Source organism: Heliangelus exortis, chromosome 5 (genome assembly GCF_036169615.1).
Source record: "Heliangelus exortis chromosome 5, bHelExo1.hap1, whole genome shotgun sequence".
NCBI classification, from domain to species: domain Eukaryota; kingdom Metazoa; phylum Chordata; class Aves; order Apodiformes; family Trochilidae; genus Heliangelus; species Heliangelus exortis.
This window is the reverse complement of record NC_092426.1, coordinates 33,191,641-33,208,368: the sequence shown is the minus strand read 5'-3', so window position 1 is coordinate 33,208,368 and position 16,728 is coordinate 33,191,641. Positions and strand designations below refer to the sequence as shown.

Below are 16,728 nucleotides of genomic sequence, written 5' to 3'. Positions count from 1 at the left end.
AATATTTTTTTTTAAAAAAAAATCAGTATTTTCTTAGCTACATCCTCAAAGTTTCCCCCTCCACTTAAAAAGAGAAACTAAACAAGGAACTGTCAACCACCGTTGACATCTGAGGGCTTCAGTCACACTGTGGGAAACATCCAGCAAAACCAAGGTGAATTAAAATAACTACCATTTACAACTTCATTAGCTGTACACAGAGAGGACTGCAGGAAAATACAGCCTATTTTCCTACCTATAAAACACTGTCTTCTCAGCAGTATATTTTCCAGTGTACCACCAGTCCAGTTCCAAATACTGGAACTTTTGCCAGCTCTAAGGAAAATCTACCACATCCTTTCACTGGCACTTGGATCTTCTGCCAGTTAAAAGTCACATGTACAGAACTAAGCCAAAAGGTCTTATGCTACATATGCTTTATCCAGTAAGATTTTTTTTCTAGATCTAATGCCAAAATGGCAGTTGAACAGCCTAGGTTAGAAGGGAATGCATAGTCAAGGAAAATTATATCCATGTACAAACATATTTCTAAGGATATCTACATCAGTCTTTATTGACTTCAGCAAGCATCTCCTGATTTCCACTTTAAAGTAGCTGTAAATCTTGTTTCAGAGATTAGAAAACCTGCAGGTAGCTGACCACCATTCTTACTTAAGACCATACAGAAAGCAAACAAAGCCAGGACCAGGGCCAAACATGCACACTACCAGCAGCTACCAATGGGGCTATGGATTGTAAGCTCAAAGGTGACAAACAGGTTTCCAGGGGGCATGACTATCCTTTCTTTCTGGATCCAAAACTTTACTGCCTTTAAAAAAAAAATTAAACACTGTATGGAAAAATCTGAGAACACCATTTTATTAAACCTTATCTGAAGGAAGTGATAAACAGCTTGAAGAAATTTCAGATGAGGATCAAGTGAATCAATGTCAATTGAAGAAAAAACTAATCCTCAAAATCATTACTCTGGTATTGTTTTCATGCTTGAAAATGCTTCTCAAAACAACAAGGTTTTGTCACTGGTTTTATTTTTTTTTCCTTCCTGGAAGCTTCTTGAAAAGAAAAAATAGAAAGAAGACACAGAAGTACACATGGAAGTGAAATGTCTGTCCTCTTTGTTGTCACCCATTTAGAAAAACAGAAGAAGAAAAAAGCAGCTTTTTCTTTCAGAAGCCCCCTCTGTGAGACTTTTGACTCAACACAACTGTACAGCTGTGCAGAATTAACTGGGTTTTAAGGACTCTACCAATAAAAAAGCATTGTGAATCAACTTTGAAGTCTCAGTTTAGCCCTTAAGTTGCCAATATTCTGGGGTTTGCCCTCACTTAAACACTATTATGCTTTCAAAAATTGAAGTTTTACTTCTTTCTTTAAAGGTTTGTTGACCTTCTTCCCCTCTGAGAGGGCTGATCTGATACTTCTTCCCACCCTGTAACGAGGGTTGCAATGGAAGTCAGAACATGTCTTCGAGCACAGACTTTGATTTCAAAGTTCTCAAGCCTTTACCACAGTCTTTTACTTGTGGTAAAACCACAAGTGTTTTACCAGATCTAGCTACAGTGAAAACAACTCAATGGATATAAATATCATCACACATTCGCAGACACTGGGCAGAGCCCACAAATCTTTCTTTCTGGAGAGCAGCCAGTGGGAGAATCAGAGCCTGTAAGGCTTTGTGAAAGGAAACAATTCAGCCTCCTATAACAAATGTGCTGTCCCTTAAGAATGGTGTCATGGAAATCAGAGCACATAGGAACAGAGTTTTAAAAAATAACATGCTGCACTGCTAACCAGCTTTCCAAAGGGCTTAATTTTTTACTGGACAGTTACATGAAATGAATAAAATGACAATAAATCATCTCCTCACATCTTTAAGTGAAGTAGGTGTGCTTCTCAGAATTTAAAAGCTACTTCTTGGGAAAGATGGTTAACTCTTCCCATCTTGAATCCAGCTGTATCTCAAACCTGCTATTTCTACCAGAAAACCAAATGGATAAGTGACATGAGGAGGCTCCATAGTTCTCCTCGATGATTTCTGCCTAACAAACTTATTTTACCATGTGGTCATCTGGCCTTTCTAAATACTACCAGGGTCCAAAGTCTACACGGAATGATGCCTCTGACATCACACCATTTTTTCACTTGAAATGTAGCATTAAGTCAAGAAGAAAGAACACAGTCCAATCTTATTGTTTCTTAAGGTTGTGCATGCCCTCCTGAACTAATGATATATAAACTAATATCAATTTTAGTAAATTTTTTTACCAAATCAACACTTTAAACATATCCTTTTTGGGAAAAAATTCCACACCAATTCCACCATCCTGAGGAGTATTTCAAATGCAATTTTCCATTACACACAAGCTTACAGAGAGTGCTCAGAGTTAAGTTTTAATGCTTGAAAAGTCACACTGAAAGGGGCAAAACCAGACTTCAAATAAGCTAGAAATTAATAGGTGAGGAAGAAATATTGCATCTCCTACAAACATCTATTTAATTTTGCAGATTTGCAGCAGGGCTGAGACCAGCACTCTAGATAAAAACAGACTTTGTTGATTTTACTTCAATGTCTGTCTTATGCAACAACTTCAAATAGTTTCAATAATAAATGAATAGTCTATAAATATTTTTGTAACATTGCCCTCTGTAACACAAACACCTGCTTTCAGTCCTGTTCACATTTCCATTCACGCACTGCTTATACAAAGAGGGTGTTTGTGTCACTGAGTGAATAAGAGCAGTGAAATCAAACCAAATAGTAACCCCTAAAATTACACAGAGGTTTCTATTCCCTGTGTATAAGCAAGGAGTCCTTTCTAGCTAACTCCACATGTACATCTTAGTATTGAATTGCAAAATAATAGTTACTTGCAAATTATTACCTCCCCCAGTATGAAAACTACCATCTTAAGGCAAACAGGATTGAACACATGGACTGCATTAGGGAGCTGCTATTTGAGAAGCAAAACAGACAGAATTTCTCCCACCAGCCTGCTCCAGCCCCTGTGTTCTCTTATTTAGCAGACTGAATTTACAGTACAATGTTCTTAGATGTTCATCATAATTACCTTCCAAAAAGCACAAGATAAAGCCGTATCTTTTACTAATACATATAAATCTTTTAGCTTTACCATGTCTGACACTGAATGCCTCAAAGAAAACCTTACAGTCCACATTTTTGCACTTAAATTCAGATTCTCTTCCCAGAAATACCCACTCCACACTGCAAATAAATCAGACTGCATCAGAAGGCATTAGGAGCTTCTGTAACCATAGCCACTGGGCTGGCTGGCACTCTTGGGCCCTGCTGAGCTTATACACTGATACCTTCTGTCTTAGTGTGCTTCCCCTTCTCTCCCTAATTCCTTACTGTTAATTTTATAGAAGAAGTGACAGGTACTCGAGGCATGAGAGCCCCAGTATGCTTGCAGCACTTCCAGAAATGTCTTTTACAGTTTCAGGCTAAGGAATGTCTTACACTTAAATGTATATAGAGAGTACCTCCTAGATATCAGCTAATACAGTGCATTACTTCCAAATAGATTATGTGCATTGAGGAAAAAACAAACAAACTGGAAAATACATTTTTGTCCACAGCACATGTAGAGAAAAAAGTCACATGAAACAGGTGTTAGTAACAGGATGTAACAGCATGCTTACATTAACACCATTGAATGCTCTGATATCACAAGGAGAAAAAACTAATTACATGGACCTCTATAATGCAGAAGAGCCTAAAAATGTCCTAATTTCTGTCCACATGACAAAATCTGCTTACAGATGCAGCTCTGAAGGCAACTGCTACTGTATTAGATCCATGTTATTTTCTAAATTGCAGGCTTCTTGTTTATTTCTAAACTATAAGCATGATGTAACCACGGTTTTATTGTCATACTTAAGAGTACAGAGCTATTCCATTAATATATGCATATTGCACTACAACATACTCCTTTTACTAGACCTTGGCACTGTTGGCTAGACTGTATCTTAGAGGTCTGGGATGTGTTTTGGATTGAGATCATGAAGTGAATGAAAGTACTAAGTGAGGGAGAGTAGAGGACAAGAAGCCAGAACCTTGGGAAAGCTATCTAAAGAAAACAAAGCTGTTTAAGTAACTGTTCTTCCCTTTCAGTGATAATGAAACTTAAGCCAGAGTGTCACAAACTTGCAGAAGAAAACAAAAAGCTGGATGCTAGTAATATGGTTTGTAAACCTTTTTCACTGGCAAGTTTTGTAACTGTGCAACTTCTAGTTTTGATCAGAAACACAAGAATGCAACAGTCAAGAAAAAATTCACTTGCTTTCACCATCTCTTTCCCCTCTGAAATCTTATTTTGACTGCTGCCAGGAACTGTGCTGATTTTGTCAGACTGACTACATCATGGCTCTGCTAATTTGAGTTCACAAAATTTAGGTAAGTATGAAAAGCACTGCTCTCAGTCATGGTTTGAAGGATGACTTTAATAACTTCCCTCAACTCAAAGATATAGTTTGTGGGTTTCCACTTAAATGCAGCCTTACCTTCTCAGTGTAGCATTGTAAGTGATACTTCAACTCCTTGAAATACTTTGTCTGCACTGTAAAAACAGCTCCAGGATAAAAAACACAGCCAAGCTCTCTGCCTACGTGCCACAGGAGACGAGCAGCATGGCCACCCAATCAAGATTAGAAAGATTGCACACATGAAAGCAGTTACCAGTGGTTAATCTGCTACTACACCTACAGTAACTGGGTGTAGCTGCGCCCTTTCTAACAATGTCAAGGTTGTACTCATTTAGCCATCCACCACACATGAAAAGACAAACAGTTTCTGGCACTGAAACCTACCTCAGTCTATTTAGAGCATGTGGGTATCACAACAGTGATTCAGAGCAGGAGAAGGTTGGGGTCACTCCTCGGCCAGACGTGACGACTTAGGACAAAAATATTTTAACTCCCTGTGGGTTGGTTAGGTTTTGAAGCAGTTCCTCTGGCAAGCAGAAAGCAGCAATTAATTTAGTGTAGTAGATAGGATTTTTATTTCTAACCTTAATAGACCTTCCTCTACAAGATTATTACCCAGAACCAAGCACAGCACCACTGATTCAACTGTACCTGGAATAGTAAGAAAGGCTCTCAAAAAAGCTCAGCTTCAGATGGATGAAAGTATTTTTAATTAGTATTACCATTAAAGGACATCATTTGCCATTTAATTATTCATAGATGTCTCCATAAATTAATCTGGATGAAAGCAATTGTTTCCATATTTACTAAAAAAAGAGGCATGCAAGATACCAACTGCAAAAAGAAGCTCCTATATTGACTATCCCACCATGTGCTCATCTCACCTTCATGCAGAAGGACCTCATGTAGGAGTGGAAAGCAATAGAAAAATCTGTGCATACAATGTGCAGTTATTATCAAACATTTCCTTTTTATGCACCCCATATGCATCAGCTAGGCACTGCACATTCAAATATATGAGAAGAATTATGCATAGGTACTTGGTGACATACACTGACTCAAGAACCAGACATCCATAACATTAATGATTATTTCATGGAAAATACTAGAAAACAGCAATACTGACAGCTTATGAGCAGCTCACAGAATTCTACTGAACAACTTCATCCCATTCCGATACTATTAATTTTTACTAAAATCTTTCTATAGCTCTTTTTCTATTAGAAACAAAATGGAAACTTTTTTCACTATTGTATTTGTCCTGTACTGCTTGTTTTTATCTGGGACTGTTAGCAAATATTATATGCACAGCTGTATTTTGTATGTCAGCAATCCTGTGAGAAAAACATAAATGCTGTGAATGCTCTGCCCTGTTTCTTCAGGATGTAACGGCCTACAGACAAACCATTAATAACTTTCAGAGTAATATGTTGAGTCAATCTTTGATTTTAAACAAACAGAAATCCATAGATATGGACATGAAACAAAGCTGAAGCCAATGCAATGCATATTTACAGTCATGAGCACCACAGCACAGTTTTGGGCAGAAATTAAAGAATGCTGCTAACACATGAAACTCTGAGAAAATGCAGCAGGCATTGAGCTGTCTATGTAAGACAATTAACTCCCATTCTCATGGGAAATGTCACTTTTGTCAAGCACAGAATTTGGACTCAGTAATTACAGCACTTAAGGAAACATTATTTACTTATTTTTACTAGACAATCAATTATAAATAATTACTTCTCAGATGGGAAAGAAGAGTTTTAAGGGAAAAACCTGTTTTTCCACCCTAACAACTGAAATACTTGAATTTCTTTATTCTGCTCATTTTTCCTGTGCCCAGTACACATGAAGTGTGAAGTCAGGTGAATGTTCTTATTAAACAGGGATGTAAAACACTAAAGCCTGAGCCACACATTACAGAATAAGAGGTGATTGCTTGGATGCTTTGCAGTTACTCAGAGGCTCCACATCATCAAACTTAACCTTAAACATAGAGGTTATGTTCGACTCCTTGCTGGTTGTACAGCATTTTGGCTGCCAGAAAATCTTCTTTTGTATAGTATATCCAGGAAATGGCAGAAATACAGTCCAATATGCCATTTTTCACAAGTATGTAAAAATTGTAATACTTGAGCGTTTTAACATTCTCTTCCAGCAATTTAGGACCTTCTCATTTATCAAACACCCTGCCAGCTCAGGCAATACTTCCACAGATGTTTCTTTGTGCAGCACTCTCAGCCTCAGCAGCTCCCATCAGTACCATTTCTGCAGCACCACATGTTGAGCCAGAGAACTGGTCAACATTTAAACTAACTCAACCTTTTTTCCTTTTTATACAGATTGTTTTATATATGTTCATTTATATTCATTTGTTTGTTAATCACAGTTCACAGGTGGTCTCTGAAAGAGTTGTAGCAACCCAGATGAACAGAGGACAGAGTGAATCACAGTTCTTCTCAAGGACACCAATCATCAGTGGATGAAGATGCCACAAGGACTGCCACAGCCTTTTTGGCACTGCTCACAGATGGGAATAATCACTGTGGGGGCAGTTACCTGGTGCTTCTGTTTCAGCAGCAAAGCAGGCTTGAAAAATTGCCAACCTTGCTTACCTCCAGCTATAGTCATTATCATCTCATGCTACACTTTTTCAGAAGGTTATTTTTAGCTTGGATTATTTCACTAAACTATTTCACTGCATGACACCATAAACCCTTAGGCTGACATTGAAGGGGCCGTGAAGCACAGCACAGGGAAGGGAGCTAATATCCACCTTTTTACTTGGCTTCATAACAAATACCAGAACTACCTGTAAATACATCACATGACTGCAGCTAAACAAGAGGCTTAAATTAGTAAGGATGAGTGCCAGGAGGATGGAGCCAGGCTCTTCTCAGTGATGTCCAGTGGTAGGACAAGGGGTAACAAGTACAAGCTGGAGCACAGGAGGTTCCATGTAAACATAAGGAAAAGCTTTTGCACTGTGAGGGTGACAGAACACTGGAACAGGCTACCCAGTGATGCTGTGAAGTCTCCTCCTCTGGAGACAACATGTCCTGCCTGGACATGTTCCTGTGTGACCTAAGTGACCCTGCTCTGGCAGGGAGGTTGGATTTGATGATCTTTCAAAGTCCCCTCCAACCCTTAACATTATGTGATTCTGTGACTAAATAAAGATATTAAAGTCTGTAGATTTACTTCAAAGTGCAAAGTTCATTTTGAGGCAGTTTATTTTTTTTATTTATTGTAAAACCCTAATTCAAAAGGCACATTCAATTCTAAATGTGTTCAATCAAATGCATGAATAAAAGAAAATGTCCACCTTTCACCAATACTGCCAACAAGAACCATTTGTAGAAAGCAGTGACTGTGGTTTTATTAGACCAACCGGTGTAGTTAGTACAAAACCAAAAAGCCTTTCTGGCAAGTCTTCTTCAGTTAGCCTAAACTTGTATTCTTCTTAAAAGCAGCATTCCTTCTTCACAGGTACAGAATGAGAATAAAGGAAGAAAACAGAATTTTGAGAAAAAATCATCTGATTTCTATAAGAAAAGCATTTTAAAGCTCCAAAATAATATCTCCTGTCTCCTAATGTCAATAAGAAGAAAACATTACAGAAAATATTTAATGAGTCAATTAGTCCACTGACCATTAATGCAAGGATCCTGCTGTTATGTAGGTACTGTACTGACAGAAGTTGCAGTCAGATCACCTGCTACAATCTCAAATCTATACCAAGAATGTGAGACTTCAATTTAATTCAGGGTTCATTTCAGAAATTTCAGAAGCAAAATAACCCACCTGTTGGGGAACATAACATGAATCTACACAACCAGAATACACTGACATGGAAGCAGACAGAAGTATGAAGTACTTCTCCAACAAATGCAGAGACAAAAAAAGCTAACAAGATGGCCTAAAATCACATCAATATTATCTTTTCTTCAGTAGAATAAGTTAGGTAGATTTATTCATCTTGAAGGTTACTACTACAAGTTGTCCAAAATCTGACAGTGTTTGTAAAATGTCAGCAATAATGAAATTCAAATAATATTGTGCAAGAAATCAGTAAGATTACCATCTGGAGTAATGCATTCCAAAACAGGATAGGACTCCTAGACTGTAGTTTCATTAAGTGCATTAGGTTCACACAGAAAGATGAAATCTCAAAATAATGTCTTTGATAGCAGCATCAACAGGCAGATCAAGAATCAGGTTCAACTTTCAGAGCACTCTAAATGCCATCACCATCCCATGATCACTACTCAAGTGTTTCCACTTGCTCATATTAACTTGTTCACTGAACCCTGTGCTGAGCCATTTCAGCACACTAACCCTACAGAAAGTTCACCACTTGTTTTGTTGCAGGTACCTTCTGTGCATATAATGGCTCAGCAGAAGAACAAACAAGCACTGAAGCCCATCTAAACTGAGAAGATGAAAGAACTATCCAGGGATCATATTTTTTGGCTGGGTACAGTGAACACAATAATAAAAGCAAGGTATGTCACCTCACCTGAGCAAATTGCTGGGTGAAAGGTATAGTACATCAGCTCATTTTGCCTCTTGAAACCACAGCCTAAGTACATCTGAGTTCTCTTGAAATACTTCTATGGGAAATTACAGAGCAGTAATTCACTGCTGCAAACACAGCAGCAGATAAGGAGAACTTACCAGCAGAGGAAAATTTAATTTGGAGTGCTTAAACACAGACCCAGCTCTAGCTTGTCATATAGTTCCCAAGCAAAATAGAGGAAAAAAGTGTTCTTGTATTACACAAAAGAGTATGATATTCCAGTAAAAAAAATAAATTTTTTTTAATCATAAAGCCTCACTTGCATCTGCTTAAGTAAGAACCCCTCAACAGCTGCAAACTGCTGCTTTTTATCAGCTGGCAAGCAACGCTTTGCTGGCAAACACCAATGTTTTGCAAAGCATGAGGCGTATGTGTGTGTATACAGAAGAGACATACAAAGCAAGAGACCAAGGTCATCTTGAAAAAAATACTCTTTTCATAAGGACTGAAATGACTGAGAGCATCTGTACATTCAAGATGACGGTGCTGCTTTCACCATTTTCTTTCAGGAAGCACAATAGTTAAGTAGGCAGGTTCGTCGTTCTTGTGGTTATTTGCCCTGACACGTTTGTATTGGCAAGGGGAGATTCCAGTTACCTTTTTTCTGCAGGGCTCAGCACAGATTACACAAAGAGCACAGCAATTCACCCAGTCCTCCTCACCCCGCTGAGGGCAAGAAGGTTATCAGTCTGGAAGACAGGATTAGACGTTTCTCAAGCAGGCTCTTAGCAAGAAAAACTACGCAAAACCTGTTTATTATGTTTCCACACTGCTATGGTTGCTGCTGAGCTCCACCCAGCCCCATTACATGTTTATACAGGTGAATTGCTAAAGAAAGTAAGAAACAAGCCCTTTCTTCCCCCACACCTGAGTCTTGCAGTTTAATCCTTCACTTGCTCAGATTCATAAAAACATGATAAAATGTCATAAAGAATTTTCTTAGAAGTGAGCAAACAAAGGGCAGTAAGTGCATGACAAAGAGGCAGAAAACAAAGTTAAGGGAGTTAATTATTGCCAAGTTTAAGTGTCTAATTTCTCCTGCACAATACAGGTCTGGCTACCAGTGAACATACCCAGGTGAGCCTGAAGGACCAGACACCACTGAAAGGAAATGACAAAGTAGGAAAAGAATCCAGGAAGCACCCAAGAGGTCTCAAACCTCCCAAGCCCTTTGTCCTAGCCCGCGGCTGGCTCTGCAGAAGGCTGAGTATGAACATAAGTGCAATGTTGTTCACCCTTTCTCTTTTTCATGTGCCTTTTGAGAGCACGTAACTAGAACAGGAAGGTTTGAGGTGAAAAGGCAACCCAGCTGGGGGTGAATGCATCTGGCCATCTAGAAACATTTGTGACCTCCAAAGACACAGGATCCCTCCCTAAATCAAATGCCCTGAGGACTGACTTTGTTTTCTGATTTCCATATTAGAACTTAGGCACACTATCTAGAATATTTTTCTGATCACTCTCTGTAGAATTAATTCCCAAAACATGGTCTGGAAACTGGCAGCATTTGGCAACAGTGCCAGAACTACCGGAAAGAGAAAATGCCAAATTTGTGGGGTATTTTTTTGTCTGGCCTGTAAAAAAGTCCAGGAGTTCACAGTGTTCTTGTGGTGGAAACCACTGCTTTTGGAGTTGTTTAACACAGATTAAAACATAAACTGTCACAGGAAGTCATCAACTGCTGGCAGAGAAAATCTGTAGTTAATCTCTGAACATCAGCTATAATTCTATTTTAAAAGCTGCCTGACTACAACGCAGACATCTTTCCTTTACATGTTTCATTGCAATTATATTTCCTGTATTGACTACTAACAAAATTGCAGCTGGAGTCAGCAGTCCAAGTGGTGAATGATCAGTCCTCACAGGTAAACTGAATATTCTCTAATGTATTCTTTCCCAACTGACCAGGAATTGTGTCTGCCATTTTAGGCACTGTCTGTAATAAGGCAGCAAATCTCCAGCTGACAGCTTTGGTTACCCTAAGTGGAAGGGTAAAAGTACTGCATGTACATAAGCTGTCTACCTACTGAAAGGTACAGGAAAAAGAAGTCAATAGCTCAGATCAAAAGCCTTTATTTACATAGAAGCAACATTTTGTTTGACTGTGTTATTGTCAGGGTGTAGTTTCTAAATCAGCCTAAGTTGATTAGACCTCATCATGGCCAAAAGGAGCATCCCTTGATTTCCCTTGTCATGCACTACTCAGGTCTTCCTTTGTGTCAGCAGTCAGAGGGCTCACCAGTGATGTGGATTAAAGTAATGCTACTACAAAGAGGCAGACTGAAACGTTCTCAGCAGTAAAAGGCTTCAGTTCCAAATACCTGTACTTCACATGATGAGTAACAAAGACTGCACTCAGGCCAAAAGTGATGCATCTAATACATCACCAAGCTGCAGAAAAAGTTTAGTGACACATATCCTCAGCTGGGCAGATCCTAAGATTTCTACTGAAAGTTTCAAATCCACAAGCACGGAGTCAGCACAGTGCTGGAGACTTCAGTATTAATACCAAACTTATATCTAAAGCTTGCCTTCAGCAAGTGTTGCAAGAGGAAGAAGGCAGAGAGACTGAGGCTCACCAGCAAAGCAGAGAACCCAGGACAGAAACACGAGGGGGATTTGCACATGTAAACTCTGATACACTGTCACAATTTTCAAATCAAATTTACTGTACAAAACGCTTTGTATTAACACTTGCCACAGGCACATTGCCTATCCTGGTTTTTTTTAGGAAATCTAAATACATGAAATAAGAAACTGCTCAAGTAGGCATGACTCACCTCAAAAAAAAACCCCTGTCACTCCTAAAAAATTCTTGTGACTATTACAATTAAAGCTTTTTTTATTGTGTGTTTGTTGAAAAGTATGGTATAAAGACTGAGTAAAGAAAAAGCATAGAGCACTGACCAATACAACATTTGCCCCACATCAGTTTCTTTATAGCTTAACATTTGGATGATGGGTAAGTTTGGGGGTGGACTAGATGATCTCAAGTAGTCCTTTCCAGCCTAAACAAGAGTAAAGAGTCTGAAAATTAATGTTATTTAATGTGAATTCCTCTGCTGGTATGCTGTAATGTTCCATTCAGTTCCCAGCCTACGAAAGGGAATCTAAACTTGAAATATGCTTGTTCTGGCTTTTAAAAAGAAGTAAAAGTCACGAGAAATTAAAACATGCTGCCTTGCATAACCAAAGTTCCAGCTTCCAAACTGCACACTGAAGACAGAAGAGATGCTCAGGAAGTCTAACAAAACCAGATCCATTCAAAAGCTGCCCTGCAAAGCAGTGACAACTTTTCACTTTCTTGAATAATGGATTCTTCATGACCCTCACTGCCATAGCAAGAGGGTAACATAGGCCACTGCCCTCCTAATCTGTCATCTTGCTTGAAGCAATTACCAATACCTGAACTTTCACAGGAAGGACAAGAAAGTTTGCAGTGACCTACAGCCTCTTACGCAGTGTTGCACGCACAGACAAGCAGTTTGGCAGCCCTAAGCTCAGTGCTTTGCAGCCTGCCAGGTGATAAGAGTTGTCACACACTGTTACCTTCACTCCTTCTCTTAGACCCACAGTAGTCAAATGAACAGCCAGGCCACCTGCTCCCTTCCCCAACAACCACAACACAATAAACTCATTTAAACCACTGTGCTACAGGTAGCCAATCAGGCATTTTGAGCAGCAGTGGCCTCCCTTATTTCCTTGGTTACAAGATCTAACACAGCTTTGGTCATAACCTTTCAGAAGATAATAATACACATCTGAAGCACTGGCCCCCTGCCTGCTCTTGAGACTTGATGTATAAATTCCCTTCAATCACCAGGAGACAGATATAGTGATACTGCTATGTGTGTTCCTAGAACTACCCAATACTCTTCAGATAAAATCTGACTAGATATCTGAAGCCAGATATGAGAACACTCCATTCATTCTAAACACAGAAAACATTATTTTGGAGAATATGTGGGGCTGGAAGTCTGAAACAACCTTCTGTCAGCTACTCAGTTTCATGAAGATCACTGAAGCAGTGGCTCTGCCTGTAGTGAAGTTCACAACTGTCATTAATAATACATTGGCTGCCAGTAAGCCAAACATAAATAGCTCCAGGAACAAATGAGAAGGACAAAAAAATCTATTCAGAACTACTGTGCACAGAAATTAATTCAAGTGACAAAACAAGTATGTATTTCAGTCTTACCTGGCCTGTCACATAATGCTGCAAGAGCAAACCCTCATGTGACAACATGAGTCCCTCATTAAACAAGCTTTTTAGACAGAGCACTTCAACCTCTCTCTGACCTGACATAACTTTAAGAGAAACATCCTAGTGATAAACATCAAAGACTTTACAGGAGTATGTGGAAGGCACCTGCATGAGTCAGGAAAATTCAGAACAGGGTGGGGTATTATCTTTCTTTGCAGTGTGTTTTACAGCCACCCCCTTAACAACACTCAGAGGCTCCATCTCGGGATGCTGGGGGCAGAATAGGGGCAGCACAGACAGCTGGAGATGCATTACAGGACATCTGCTTGATGATTGTTGACTTCTGTTTAGCAGTGCACTGTGGTGCTGGAAGAGGATGCTCTTAAAATCATATGTGAGATGTTTTGGATTATTATGTTCTGGAAAGCCGTAGAAACTTTTTAGCTTGTTGTGCTTTTAACGTATACATGTTGAACTATTTGGATAACTACTGAAACTATGGTTTCTCCCCAGTTTTTATTTTTAATTCCAAAATTAAACACAGAATCTTGCGAGCTGCGACAACCCAAAAATCCTCAGCTAGAAATAACATGCAGAGCCTTACTTAAAACAGATGACGTATATAAGGCTTGTTTTAACCTGAAAAAAAAAAGAATCCTTTGGCCAGAAAGCTTTCTATACATACCTATATTCTATTCTATATGAAGTTCTCTCACAACTAGCTTGAGAGAATGAATAACAACATTCTTATGGTTGTCCCACCCAACAATATTCTAAGTTGGAAAGATACAGATTTGATGGGTGGACTGTTCAGTGGATAAGGAACTGGCTGGATGGTTGCATCCAGAGGGCTTGATGCCCAGATAGCGATGGGTGACAAATGGTATCCCTCAGGGTTCCATAGTGGTACCAGTATTGTTTAATATCTTCATCAGTGATATAGACAGTGGGATCAAGGGCACCCTCAGCAAGTTTGCAGATGACACCAAGCTGACTTGTGTGGTCAACATGCCAGCAGGAAAGGATGTCATCCAGAGGGATCTGGACAACTGGAAGAGTGGGCTCATGTGAACCTCATGAGGTTCAACATGGCCAAGTGCCAGGTCCTGCATCTGGGTAGTGGCAATCCTTGTTACCAGTACATACTGGGGGATAATGTAATAGAGAGCAGCCCTATGGAAAGGGACTTTACAGAGAGGGTGATCAGGCATTGGAATGGGCTGCCCAGGGAGGTGGTGGATTCTCCATCCCTGGAGGTTTTTAAGAAGAGACTGGATGTGCTACTCAGTACCATGGACTGGTAACCATGGTGGCAGTGGATCAATGGTTGGAGTTGATGACCTCAGAGGTCCTTTCCAACCCTGCTGATTCTGTGATTCTGTGACTTGGGGCTACTGGTGGACATCAGCCAACAATACACTCAAAACCCAGAGAGCCAATCATATCCTGGGCTGCATCAGAAGAAGCATGGCCAGCAAACTGAGAGAGGTGATTCTGCTCCTCTGCTCTGGTGAGACCTCACCTGGAGTACTGTGTCCAGGTCTGGAGCCCCCAACACAAGAAGGACACAGAGCTGTTCAGTCAGGTCCAGAGGAGGGCCAAAAAGATGATCACAGGGCTGGAGAACCTCTCCTACAAAAACAGGGTTGTTCAGTCTGCAGAGGAGAAGGCTTCAGGGAGACCTTACAGAAGCCATCTAGGACCTGAAGAGAGGTCCTACAAGAAAGCTGGGGACAGACTGTTTATAAGAGCATGTAGTGATAGGACAAGGGCAATGGTCTTAAACTAGAGCAGGGTATATTTAGATTAGACATTAGGAAGAAGTTCTTCACTATAAGGGTGGAGAAACACTGGAACAGGTTGCCCAGAGAGTTGGTGGAGGCCCCACCCCTGGAGACATTCAAGGTCAGGCTTAATGGGGCTCTGGCACACGTGATCTCATTACAGATTCCCTGCTCACTGCAGGGGGATTGGATTAGATTACCTTTAAAGACCCCTTCTAGTGCCACACATTCTGTGATTCTGTGATGAACAGGGTAACATGCAAATTCTTACTTCAGTTACAGATACTCACTTTGATGTTTCACTATTCTAAAGCAACACTAATAATGACAATCTTAGCAGAAGTCACGCACTGTTCAGGAATTTGGAACTATCATCAGTGGAAATGAAGACACAGTGCCATTTCTCTTCATTACACATCACTGGCATCCCCATGTTTATGAAACCTGCTTTGGCTTTTGACTTGAGGAAGACCCACCCTGAAAACCACCGATTGCTTTTCCTTATGTGGCTGGCAGGCCAACACAGACATCCTGATCTAAGATATGCATTATCTCCACAACATTCACTGTAGAATTTTTGTGACCCAAAACAATTTCAGTGCAACCAGTCATTTTTCATTTGTTGCTACAGTTTATATACCTGACATACACAAGCTATTTCCTATGTATATTCCACGCAGTCCTGGCAAAAGCTGATGACTGCAATAGCAGCCTCAAAACATTTTCACACAGAGGTGGTCACTAAACGCCAAAGAGCAAGATCAGAATTTTCACCTGCATTTTAAAACCTGACATCTTACATAAATACACTCTCTCCCTAAATGCTGGTGGTAAGTTTTAAATAATTGTTTTACTCCAAAAAGTCAACAGAAAGCTTCAGTCTAAGCTGCTGGAAGAACTTGAGAAGCATCTGAAACCAACAAATAAAATATTTACCTTACAGAAATAATTTAACATGACATATAACTCATCCAGTTTTTCCAGTATTAATCTAAATGCCAAAAGGTAACACCTAACCTTTATGAAGCTGATCTACCAGTTTTGTTTACTTCATCTGATTTATAAAGACAAATACATTAGGTGTCCGATATATTTTATCTGGCCCTGGGCAAGGAAATCCAAAGGTGTGTAATATTTTATTTATTGTTCACAGGGAAACAACCATAGTTCTGGCAAATTAACATAGCACCATTGGTCAGTGTTTACCAGTAATGAAATTACACTGGCTGGAAGGTACTTAACAGATCTGTAAACAATTTAACTACCATACCAGATACCTAGTCTTAAAAATACTACTGTCACCTTAAGCTTCTTCTCAGGATGCAATCTCGACTGTGAAACATACATCCAAAGGTGTACTCAGCCTAAACTGACAGAACCATATGATTGCTGACCCTTGTCGTGTTTGAAATTTGGAACTTTTTCAGAATCTCATGAATTGACAATTTCATACTAAGATATGGAGCACATTCCCACTTCTGTGCATAAACTATATAGTGTGCGAAGAGTATTCAGATCAGTCAACTACTGATAAAGTCAGTATCACCACTGCAAGAGGTAATATCAGCTGTGTCCTCCATTTAGGCACCATTTATCCACTACACATCAACTGCTTGTGAGGTTACATGCCCTACAGTTTTCTCTTACAATACTTGTATGTCAAACAGTTTTTTTGATGAAGAGCAAATGTTAGCTTACTCTCTATAAATATATAT

At 39.6% G+C, this 16,728-nt stretch overlaps 1 protein-coding gene across 5 annotated transcripts in view; it reads right to left on the bottom strand.

The window, feature by feature from the left end:
• The window catches only part of RAD51B (RAD51 paralog B), a 387,602-nt gene that overhangs the window by 249,658 nt on the left and 121,216 nt on the right, over positions 1 to 16,728 (bottom strand). The window lies entirely within an intron of this gene.